This window comes from Pogonomyrmex barbatus, unplaced genomic scaffold (assembly GCF_055798465.1).
Source record: "Pogonomyrmex barbatus isolate J1 unplaced genomic scaffold, ASM5579846v1 scaffold2, whole genome shotgun sequence".
In the NCBI taxonomy this organism is placed as follows: domain Eukaryota; kingdom Metazoa; phylum Arthropoda; class Insecta; order Hymenoptera; family Formicidae; genus Pogonomyrmex; species Pogonomyrmex barbatus.
In genome coordinates this window covers 8,845,997-8,855,881 of record NW_028297116.1, presented here as the reverse complement: position 1 = coordinate 8,855,881, position 9,885 = coordinate 8,845,997, and positions in this window count along the sequence as shown.

The following is a 9,885-nucleotide window of genomic DNA, read 5'->3' as shown; positions in this document are numbered from 1 at the left end:
CTGGCGCGACAGCTCGACCAACATTCCGTTATCCGTGTCGTCGATGCGTGTCGCTGAAAGTGCATGCCTATCATTCTGCACCTTATGCACTCTCGGCCTCGGCTCCTCCATCCATCCGCTGCGGTTCGATCGCGAACCGTGCACGCATAACATGTGCCATCGCGTAGCGTGAATAATAAGACGGCTATGCGCGAGTTATTACGCCTTTCCGGTGCTTATAGGTGTCCATTACGCGACGACAAAAGTGAATGAGTTTGCGGCCTTTTGTTACCGCCTCTACGTACTCCGGCTCCGCTTCCCACAAGGCGAATCGCTGAAATTTAACGTTTCCGTCGGCACAATGTTCTCCGCGGTTGGACATCTGCAAGGATCGCTCGTATATACGAATACAAAATTTCAAATTCAATAGTCACGGTTTGCCCCAGATCTCGAAAACTTTGTCTTCTTCTCGAGGCGAAATGGACCTTCAATGGATCTTCAATTTTCGCACTGCCTGTTTTGCACGCCGGCATTACGGTCTCCATCGCATGCTGACCTTTAATCTGCAAGACCCTAATAAAACGTGCGTTCGTGTGTGTTACGTTCAAGGGCGTAGACGACTTGTGACATTTTTCCCTCGCTATTCATTACGGTTCGCCATACGTAATGTCATTTGGGACTCCCTCGCTTGGCGGCCACGTGGAAGTCAACTAAGATGTCGATTACGGTAATTAAGCTTATCTATTTTATTGGATGACTAATCTACTCGTCCGATAGTCGTCTAATATTGAACACATATGCCACTCGATAATTACAAATATATATATATATTTTCTTTTAACAAATTTTAAGTTATCTTACTCTCCGCGAAGCTATTTTTCAAGAATTATATATACAAATTTTATATACAAATTCTTCTTAATGTATTATTAAAGATCATGATAAAAAATTATTCTTGTATATTTATAACGGAATTTTTAAGAAACACAGAAATATAGCACGTGGAAAACTGTTATAAGCAGAAGGAACAAAATTGGATTACGCATGCGCTTCATTACGTACCCAAATTATTGTAGCAGCATGACGCATCAACTTTTTACCGTCATTGCAGCATCGTTTCGCGTTCGTATCTTTTTCCCGCCCGCCGTTCCCTCGTTTCAGCTTCGGTCGGACGTTAGTTCTTACCGACCCTTGACCTCCCGCTCGATTCTGCAATTAATCTGGAATTGGATAGAACACCCGCTCGTGCTCCCCGTAGTCTTTTCGCTATCTCGTTTGAGTGTAACATTCGATGCTCTAAGTAAGGCATATCAACGGACAAGAGCGTAGCAACTTTAGGAAGTGGAAGATGAACCGAGAGGATAGAATCGCTCCAAATTTTCTCACAAAAACATGGAAAGAAAGACAGAATTTTCTCGAGCGAGATTACGGCCGCTATGTTAAAGCCAATTTGTTGTTCTAATTAACAAAAATGGAAAAGACGAGCGTTCGCAATACTTTTTAAAGTTTTGATATACGATTACGTTAGATTAACGCAAAAATATAAAGTGTGTCAGAACTGGGAGAATTTTCATGATATATTCCTCTAGTCTTTCATCGCGTAGTTACTTAAATTTAAAGGCGCAAGTAATCGAAGACAGAATACCTTCAAACACTATAGGCAACCCTAACTTAGTCAAACTATGGCAACACGCGGCATCCTAAACGAGGCACATCAAAGAACAAAGTAAAAGAGAAAGAAAGAGGGAGATAGATGGAGGGAGACGGGAGGGGGAGGAAAAGAAAGAGAAGATAGAAAAAAAAGAGAAGGGACATAGAAATAGTCCCAATTCTCTCATAGAAGCAGGGGTGCCGAGTTCATTCGAGTGAGAGCACAGTGATCACACAGGACATTGAGCAACGCGACGCCGACTGGGCCAAATTATAACTTATTTTATGACTTTTTTGCATCGGCCATTTAACCTGCCGACGAGGGAAGGACACAGGGGACAATCGAAGAAAAGCCGGCGAGAAATTTGGAAATGAAGTCACACCCTAATAACTTCTACTTTTAGGATTCTCTTGTCGTATATACATAAGTCATCTTTAGGAGAAAGATTAATTCATGGGCAATTCGTATTTGCATCGAAAAATGTGCATTCTATATATTTCGATTAAATAAATAGATTAATATGATATTTTAAAAGTATATTTCTATTATTATATATATATATATATATATATATATAATTTTTATATGAATATGAAAAAACATATAATACTTGTTAATTATTGGCACTTTATGAGTATTTTTATAAATATTGTTTTGTTTTTTTTTTTTTCATAAAACATTTGATAAAAAATAAATATATAGTATGACATTACAGGAACGCGATAACAATAAAGTGATAAACAAAAAATCCATAATATAAAGCTTCGGGTGTACTTCACGATTGGTTGACCTGCTTTAATCACCAACGGGGTGGCTAATGATAGCGTCGCGAATTTCAGTAAAGGTATAAAGAGAAAGTGTAAAAAATTAACAGCGGCCGACACGTGAATGGGCGAGCGACGATCGCGTGTTGATATGACACACGAAGCGAGCGAGAAAGTGTGCCTTTTCGTCGCGCTTTTATTTCTCGTTAGTGTTGGCACACGCATATGCTGCACGTTCGCGACAGTACGAGTATATCAGAGAGAAAGATAGCGTAACGAGAGACCGGAATGGGATACTACCAACGTCCGACAAAAAGTCCGCAGTTTACTTGACTTTACGTAAGAGGCTAACACGACAGAGCATCGTTCTGCTTTCAGTTATATAGTCCCTAATACATTTTAATTTTCAATTATAGTCCTTTATACTGCCGTCAATGATGTCGATTTAGCTATTGCTTACAATTCTGAAGGAAAAAGATATTTGTTGCTTCGGATGTCCGTTATTACCGCATCTTGCGACATTTTATTCCTTCGCTTTAGAGTCGCGGCGCGTAAGAAAAACGTAAGTAGTAAGACGTAAGAAGTAAGAAGTAAGAAAATTGACCAATTTAATTATTCTTCTAACAATCATGGAATAATCGTCATTGATTGATCACTTTTCTTACCGTTGCCGGACTTTTCTTACTGCTACTAACGGACATCCGAAGCAGCAAATATCTTTTTCCTTAAGTTTTTACGTGCCATAGTTCTTAAATCACAACATCCATAAGGGCGTGTTTTTCGCTCCGCGTTTTCGAGTGATACCACGCGAGTTCACGTTTCTTCCTGATCTCTGAAATTTGAGTGTCGCGAAACAAGGCCCCATGCTGCGCCGCGCGCCGCATTTTATGGCCTTTTCGTCATAGAAACTAAACTTATTACGCCGCGGGGGTCGTACCGTATCACCGCGTCCGCATCATTCACCCCCTGCATACGCGAGGGGGCGGCTTTTTTATTAAATCACACATCTCTGCGTGCTCGTCGTCGCCCGATTAATTTGCCGTGACGCTTTCTTTTGTGGCGCCGAGCCAAGCCAAGAAGGAGAAGGGGAGAGAGAGGAGAGAGAGAAAGATGCGCGCGGACCATCCATATTTTATGCCAACAGAGACGCATCCCCGCACCGCACGACGAGACCCTATCTATTTTCACCCCGCGAGTGACGGATGTTACATGCGTTCGACGTAGACGGAAGCATCTGAGGCTGGAGATGTGTGTTTTTGAACCTGAACGTCGAGTGTCTGAGAATTCGTTACCTCAAAATGACAGTCGGGAAATATTTATATTAATCACGAACGCCGAAGTGGGACAACGTATGTTTTATTTTCAAAAGATACTTCAGCATGATGGCGAATAGACGTTTATTACCTACTATTAGACGAATCTGGAAACAACATTGGATTTAAATAAGATACGAATTTAATTGAGGGAGATATTTTTGTTCGGAATTGATTTGCACAAAAGAATAACAAGGAGTAATTTCTATGTACAGAGGGACAGATAACAGCAAATTGCGTCGAAGAGATGAAGAGAAGTGATTCCGACAGGCAGTAAAGAAAAGTACGAACAAAACGACAATTTCAATTTATTACGGAAATTGAAATGTGTCTTTTGTGTAGCGTATAAATCCGCGCCAGAAATAATACTATTTGCTGATTCTGTTAAGTAATTATTTTTCTTTGCTTCGTCTATCGTTTATTGTATATCCGACAGTAATAGGGTGATTGTTGATCGTCTCGAACGTCTCGGCAAAGGGATAGAAGTGGGGTTGGCTCGGCGACGATAGCACAGAAGCGGAAGAGGGCGAAGGAATTCTAGAATCCTGCAAGGGACGGCTAATTCCACTGTGATCACATCTGATCGATGTCCCTCGCTTGCCCTCGATGAAAAATTATTGTCCTTCGCGGTTCATCAAACGTAATTTTTACGCGCTGCCTTCTGGTAATGTTACATGTCGTGGTTTATTTCTCAAAAGAAATTATCGCTTCCAAGTTATTTGGTAAATATCGTTCACCAATTTTATCCAAAAAAAATATTATTTATATTATGTATAGAAATGAAAATGCATCGCATGTGTGCCACTTATAATAAATGGAAATATCATATCATTTAATTAAGAAATAAGAAAAGATGCTCTGTGTTAATATGATTATCTTAAAATTAACTTTTTGTAGAATTGGGAGTCAAAAAACTTTTGCGAAAATAATTTCTATTCACAGCTTTGTTCGAATTTAGAGCAAACCTCATGATTAGATTATGCGGGCAATAAAATCTTGGAGCTATAAGAAAAAAATATCAGAACTTTTGAGATCACCTCTTGGTTGATTCGAGTCTGCGAAATCGCGTCCTCGGCGCTTCGGACAAAATATCCTCGCCGTTCCCGCGCGAGCGGACAGTTTCGTCGTCGCTGGCTGCCCCAGCCAGCATGATTCTTTTATTTTAGTTTCGGTCTTGTTCCTGGACACGGGCGTACTCAATTTGATCCTCCATCTCCGCCGCCCTCCTAGCGTCTATTTTCACCCGTTTCGTACGGTGGACGAGGCAAAAGAGAATGAAGAAAGAGAAATAGCGAGAGATAGCTCTCAGTAGAGGGTCTCGGCGAGGCTAGACAGAGGGTGGACAGAGAAACGGCAGAGAACGAAGCAGGGAAAGTGGAAGAGTTACTACTCTAAGAGTGGACGAGGCGGTCGCATATGGCTAGCGATGGGCTCGATGCCCTCGCGTGAGATGCAAAAATACTTGTGCCGTATATATCCGCATTACACCGCAATATTTTCACCAGCCAGAAAATTTATCTGTCTCTTTCCGAATGAAATAAATCTATGAAATAAATCTTGAATCGCAGACGTAAATCAATTACACTATGTAAATCACATAGTGTAATAAATATCTATCGATCGGTGTTAAGAAAAACTTATATAAAAATATTTGTGCATTCAGAATCTTATTTACAAAAATAAAAGTATGTAAATTTTAAATTTTAGAAATGAATGACATTTTTAAAAAGAGGGATAAATTAAGCCTCGTAATAACGGGGGGGGGGGAGGGAGGTACAAAATATCTGAATCCTACGTGATTGAATGAGGGATATCGGTTTCTCCCCATCGCTACGCGCGACTCGTTTCACCCTCGCGGAAAACGTGGGATTGCAGAAGTTTGGTGTTCGTCCAAGAGATGACTATCCTAAACTCCCTCGGGGCAACTCTTCTTATCTTATCGCGCCGCTGATAGATAAGCACTCGCCGATAAAGCTCGGCGAAGAAATGACGGCGCGATTCGCAGATGCACCAGCCACTCCTTAATTAAGTTCGAACAGCCGTTTATTCGGTTTATTGTCTTGTTTGCCGTATCCCCAGGACGTTGCCTGCGCGATTACGCGCGTCCGTGTCACAGAATGCAGCGTCATCGCGACAGAAAGCGCGTTGTCGACGCTCACGTACTTTGACAATATCGCTTTTCAAAAAGTGGATTTTCGTGATTTTCACCGAGACTCGAGGTCTTCAAGAAAACTTATTTCAGCAAGGAAAATAATAATAATAATAATAATACGAAGTATACCGACTAATAAATTAATCATTGTAAAAGAAAAATAAATTAATTAAATATATAAAACTTTCAAATTTTGTATTCGTTATGATATCGGTCGATGTGATTATTATCTCAGGCGACTACTTCCGGAATAAAAAAAAAATATTTATTTTTGGTAAACGAGCTTCACAGATAAACGTTAAAAAGTTTATATTAAGAGTTTATCCAGGTTCGATCCCTCGCTCTTAAAAGTTTATCCAGGTTCGATCCCTGGCTGAGGTGATATTTTTCGCAATATATATTTCTAATGGAGGGGGATAATAAAAGGGATTTTAATCGATATCAATAATATTGATCATCGAATTATTATAGAACCACTACGTTGAAAGTCTGCTAAACCAAAGCGGCACGTAGTTGGTAATATAATTAATTGAATTTATTTCATATTAAAAAGACTTCAGCAACCAAGAACCTGCTTGCCGAGGAAATGCCATGTTTCGCGTTGTAGTTTGTTAGTTTATATTAAGAAGTCAGAGTCTTGCGGCGTCCTGGATTGATATCACGGCAATTTTGTCGTTCGCGCTGACCGTGACGGATCTCTCCCGCAAATTTGAGCTGGCGTTATAGCGAGGACAAATTATGCGCATTACGAAAAGTGTCCCCGAAAGAACAGCGCGGGGGCCGTGGCGGCGGGCATGGGGGATGAAATGTCGGCACGGGAGCCGCGCCGTGGATGAGAGATGGGCCCATTGTGTCATCGTAAATACAGGGAAGCGGCCTGTCCCGAAATAAGGGCATATTTCAGCTTCTGTCCGGCAATCACCGCTGCTCCGCGGCTTCACGGTCGTGCAGCTACGAATATGGGCGCGGTAGCGAGGACGGTAGAGGGAAAGAAGGCAAGAGGGGACGATAGAAAGAACGAAAGAGGGAACGACGGGAAGGTCCGAGCGAAAAGGAGCGAGCGGGTGGACGAGCAGGGGATCCCGGGAAGGAAGAGATCCCATTTCGTATTCCTCGGGCATCCCTCTTGATCTCCCCGCATTTTTATTGCACTTGCCGCCGGTAAGAATATGTTTTATTTATATTTCGTATTTTTCCTCTCTCTCTCTCTCTCTCTCTCTCTCTCTCTCTCTCTCTCTCTCTCTCTTGCTCTCTTGCTGTGCTTCGTAATCCGCGGTCAGAGATGGACGCGGTCCAGTGTCGTGGATTCACACGGGGGGGTGACTACGAAATATGAAGTCGAGATATGGGGGATCCCTCGCACGAAGGAGAAACGTGGATGCGTCTAAACTCTGTTCGCCGTAGCTTCCCCCAACACCCCTGTTTTCGAAGGGACAGAGGGAGAACCCGGCCTTTAGCCGGGTGAAAATATTTTGGCAACGTTTCCGCGAAGAGTATTTATGTTCGTCTCGCATCCATTCCTTCGCGTGGCTTTATTGAAACACCGCATTAATGGAATTGCGTACGTTGTTCTTACAACGTAAATGGGCTGTACTTTTTTTGAATATATGTGTACTTTATCCTTTGTTTTGCGAACGTGGATAAATTACAGAATGAACAGAAAGAAGAAAGCGCACCCGCAACATAAAAGAAGATAAGATTTTATCGATATTTTTTTAACTCGAGAAGCATAAAAAAGGTAGACGCGAGGAAAATATCGCGGAGAGAATCGATCTTGCTTTTAGCACCCAAATTTAATTCAGCGTCGTCTGATTGAGACGAAGGGTGTTACACGCAATTTGCCGCGTTTCGCCGTAATAACTCGGCGAACCCTTCGGCGTGTTTTATGGGTATCATGCTGACAATGAGTATGCATAACTCACGGTCCAGCGAATAAGTTTTCGCGAATGGCGCGAATCTTCCTCATTCAAGAATTCGGAGATAAGAAAAGAACGATGTCTTGGATATTATAATTCATATTGTGATGACTTATATATTACACTTGTGGTGGCAATATCTTTTTCAAGAAAATAAAGAATAAATCTGAAAATTTTAAAGCTTTCCTACATGTTGTTAAACTTGATTGACAGGAATCTGTATTACGAAATTTTTTTGCATAGTATATGAAAATGAGATACTGTGCAATTTTCTAATAGTTTTAAACTGATTCAATTATGTTGGAACAAATTCTTGACTTAAAGTTGGAATAGGTTCGAAATAATAAAAAATGAAAATGGATCTAATCTGAATAATTTTGATTAAAAAATTAGAAATATAATTGATACAAGACAAATTACATTTATATTATATATTTTATATGTCTTATTTTAAATATTTTAAATAATTTATTTATTAATATGACATCAAATATTAAAACTCTAATTAGAATAGAATTTCCTATAAAATAAGGGACAAAACTGAGTTTTGAGGAAATAAAGAAATCTGAAGGACTGCTACCTGAAATAAAAGACTATCTTTCAGAATAAAGGATATATGGTCACCATAATTATACTCCACCAAGTTTCATGTGCACGTTTGCGGAACGTGAGAAAAGTATCCTGAAGCATCTCGCGCTGTCATTAACGACAGAGGAAACTCGTCTCGGGGATGCTGCGTCCCGGCGAATGTCTCTTATCTTACACCGGCAGCGACCATTAAGATCTCCATCATAACCGTGTGAAAGTGCAAGGAGCCGGTGGAATTGTTTGGTATGGCACGTGAGCTGAAAGTGAGGTACGAGCGAGCAATTTCATGTCTGGCGCGCATACGTGACGGGGCCTCCTGATACCCGGGTTCACGCTCCCGATACGCGCGCGCGCGCGCGCGCGGTCCGAGCGCAAGCCGCGTATGCGTGAGCCCGCGCGTGGGAATTTCGAATATAATTTGATAAGGATTCACGTCAGCGAATCGTCGAGACTACTATGAGAGAGGACTGCGAGCCGGCACTCGCCTTCTGTATTCCGCGCGCGCGCGCGCGTCTGCCGTGAGTCTTGATTCCGACGTCACCGGCTTTGACTAGGCACCGGCTCTCGGAAACCCGAGAGCATGTAAATCGGAAATTTAATGCTTTTGAAACTGGCAAGAAATCTCCCGCTTCAGACGTCCCACGCGCAAGACTTTCGAACGAATGATTATCGAGGAGATCGGTTTCTTCCCTGACACTTTAACGCCCGATTCCACCAACGTAGATTAACTTTAATCTCGGTTCAACTTACCCTTTATCTTTTTCCAGTTCTAAAAATTAGAAAAAGAAGAGCAAGTTGAACCGAGATTAAAGTAAATCTATGATTGATGGAATCGGGCATAAATAAGTCAAATCGAGATTAAGATAAAGTTGATCTATAGTTGTAATGGATATTAGAAGTGTAAAATCAAAACAACTGTTTTAAAAATAAACTCTCTTTTTATGATATAGTGTTTAAATTTACATATTTGTTAGAAGTTTTATTCACACTTTTATTGATTCTCTGTTATGCTATATTTACACTTCGACTTTTATTTTTGTCAGAGAACATTATTTTATTTCTATTATTTTATTCTTGTAGAATTCAGGTATTTTCAAGATGATGCTCAGATATATATGGTGGACGGATTAAAATCTATATAGATATATAGAGATCTGTATAGATCTATATAGATCTCTATATATTTCTCATATATTATATCGCCATTTTTTTGTGATCATTTATCTCACTATTCGCGCAGCATCCGCAATCTCTAATCCACTGATCTGTATCTGTTAAATTTAAAGACATATGAAACATATATTCGCGCAAAACAAACTCTGAGGAATGTAAAAATAAACAAATAATCCAACATGCTATTCGTCTTGTTTTACTACTCATTATTAGCAGTTAACGAAAGTTTAAAGTTGCATTCTATTTAATATTCGCAACACTCGCGATCGTCATTTGTTCTTATTTGATATTTGATGAACAATAAAAATGATTCTCATAGCAAGTGGAACACAGTCTAATCCTCATTTCT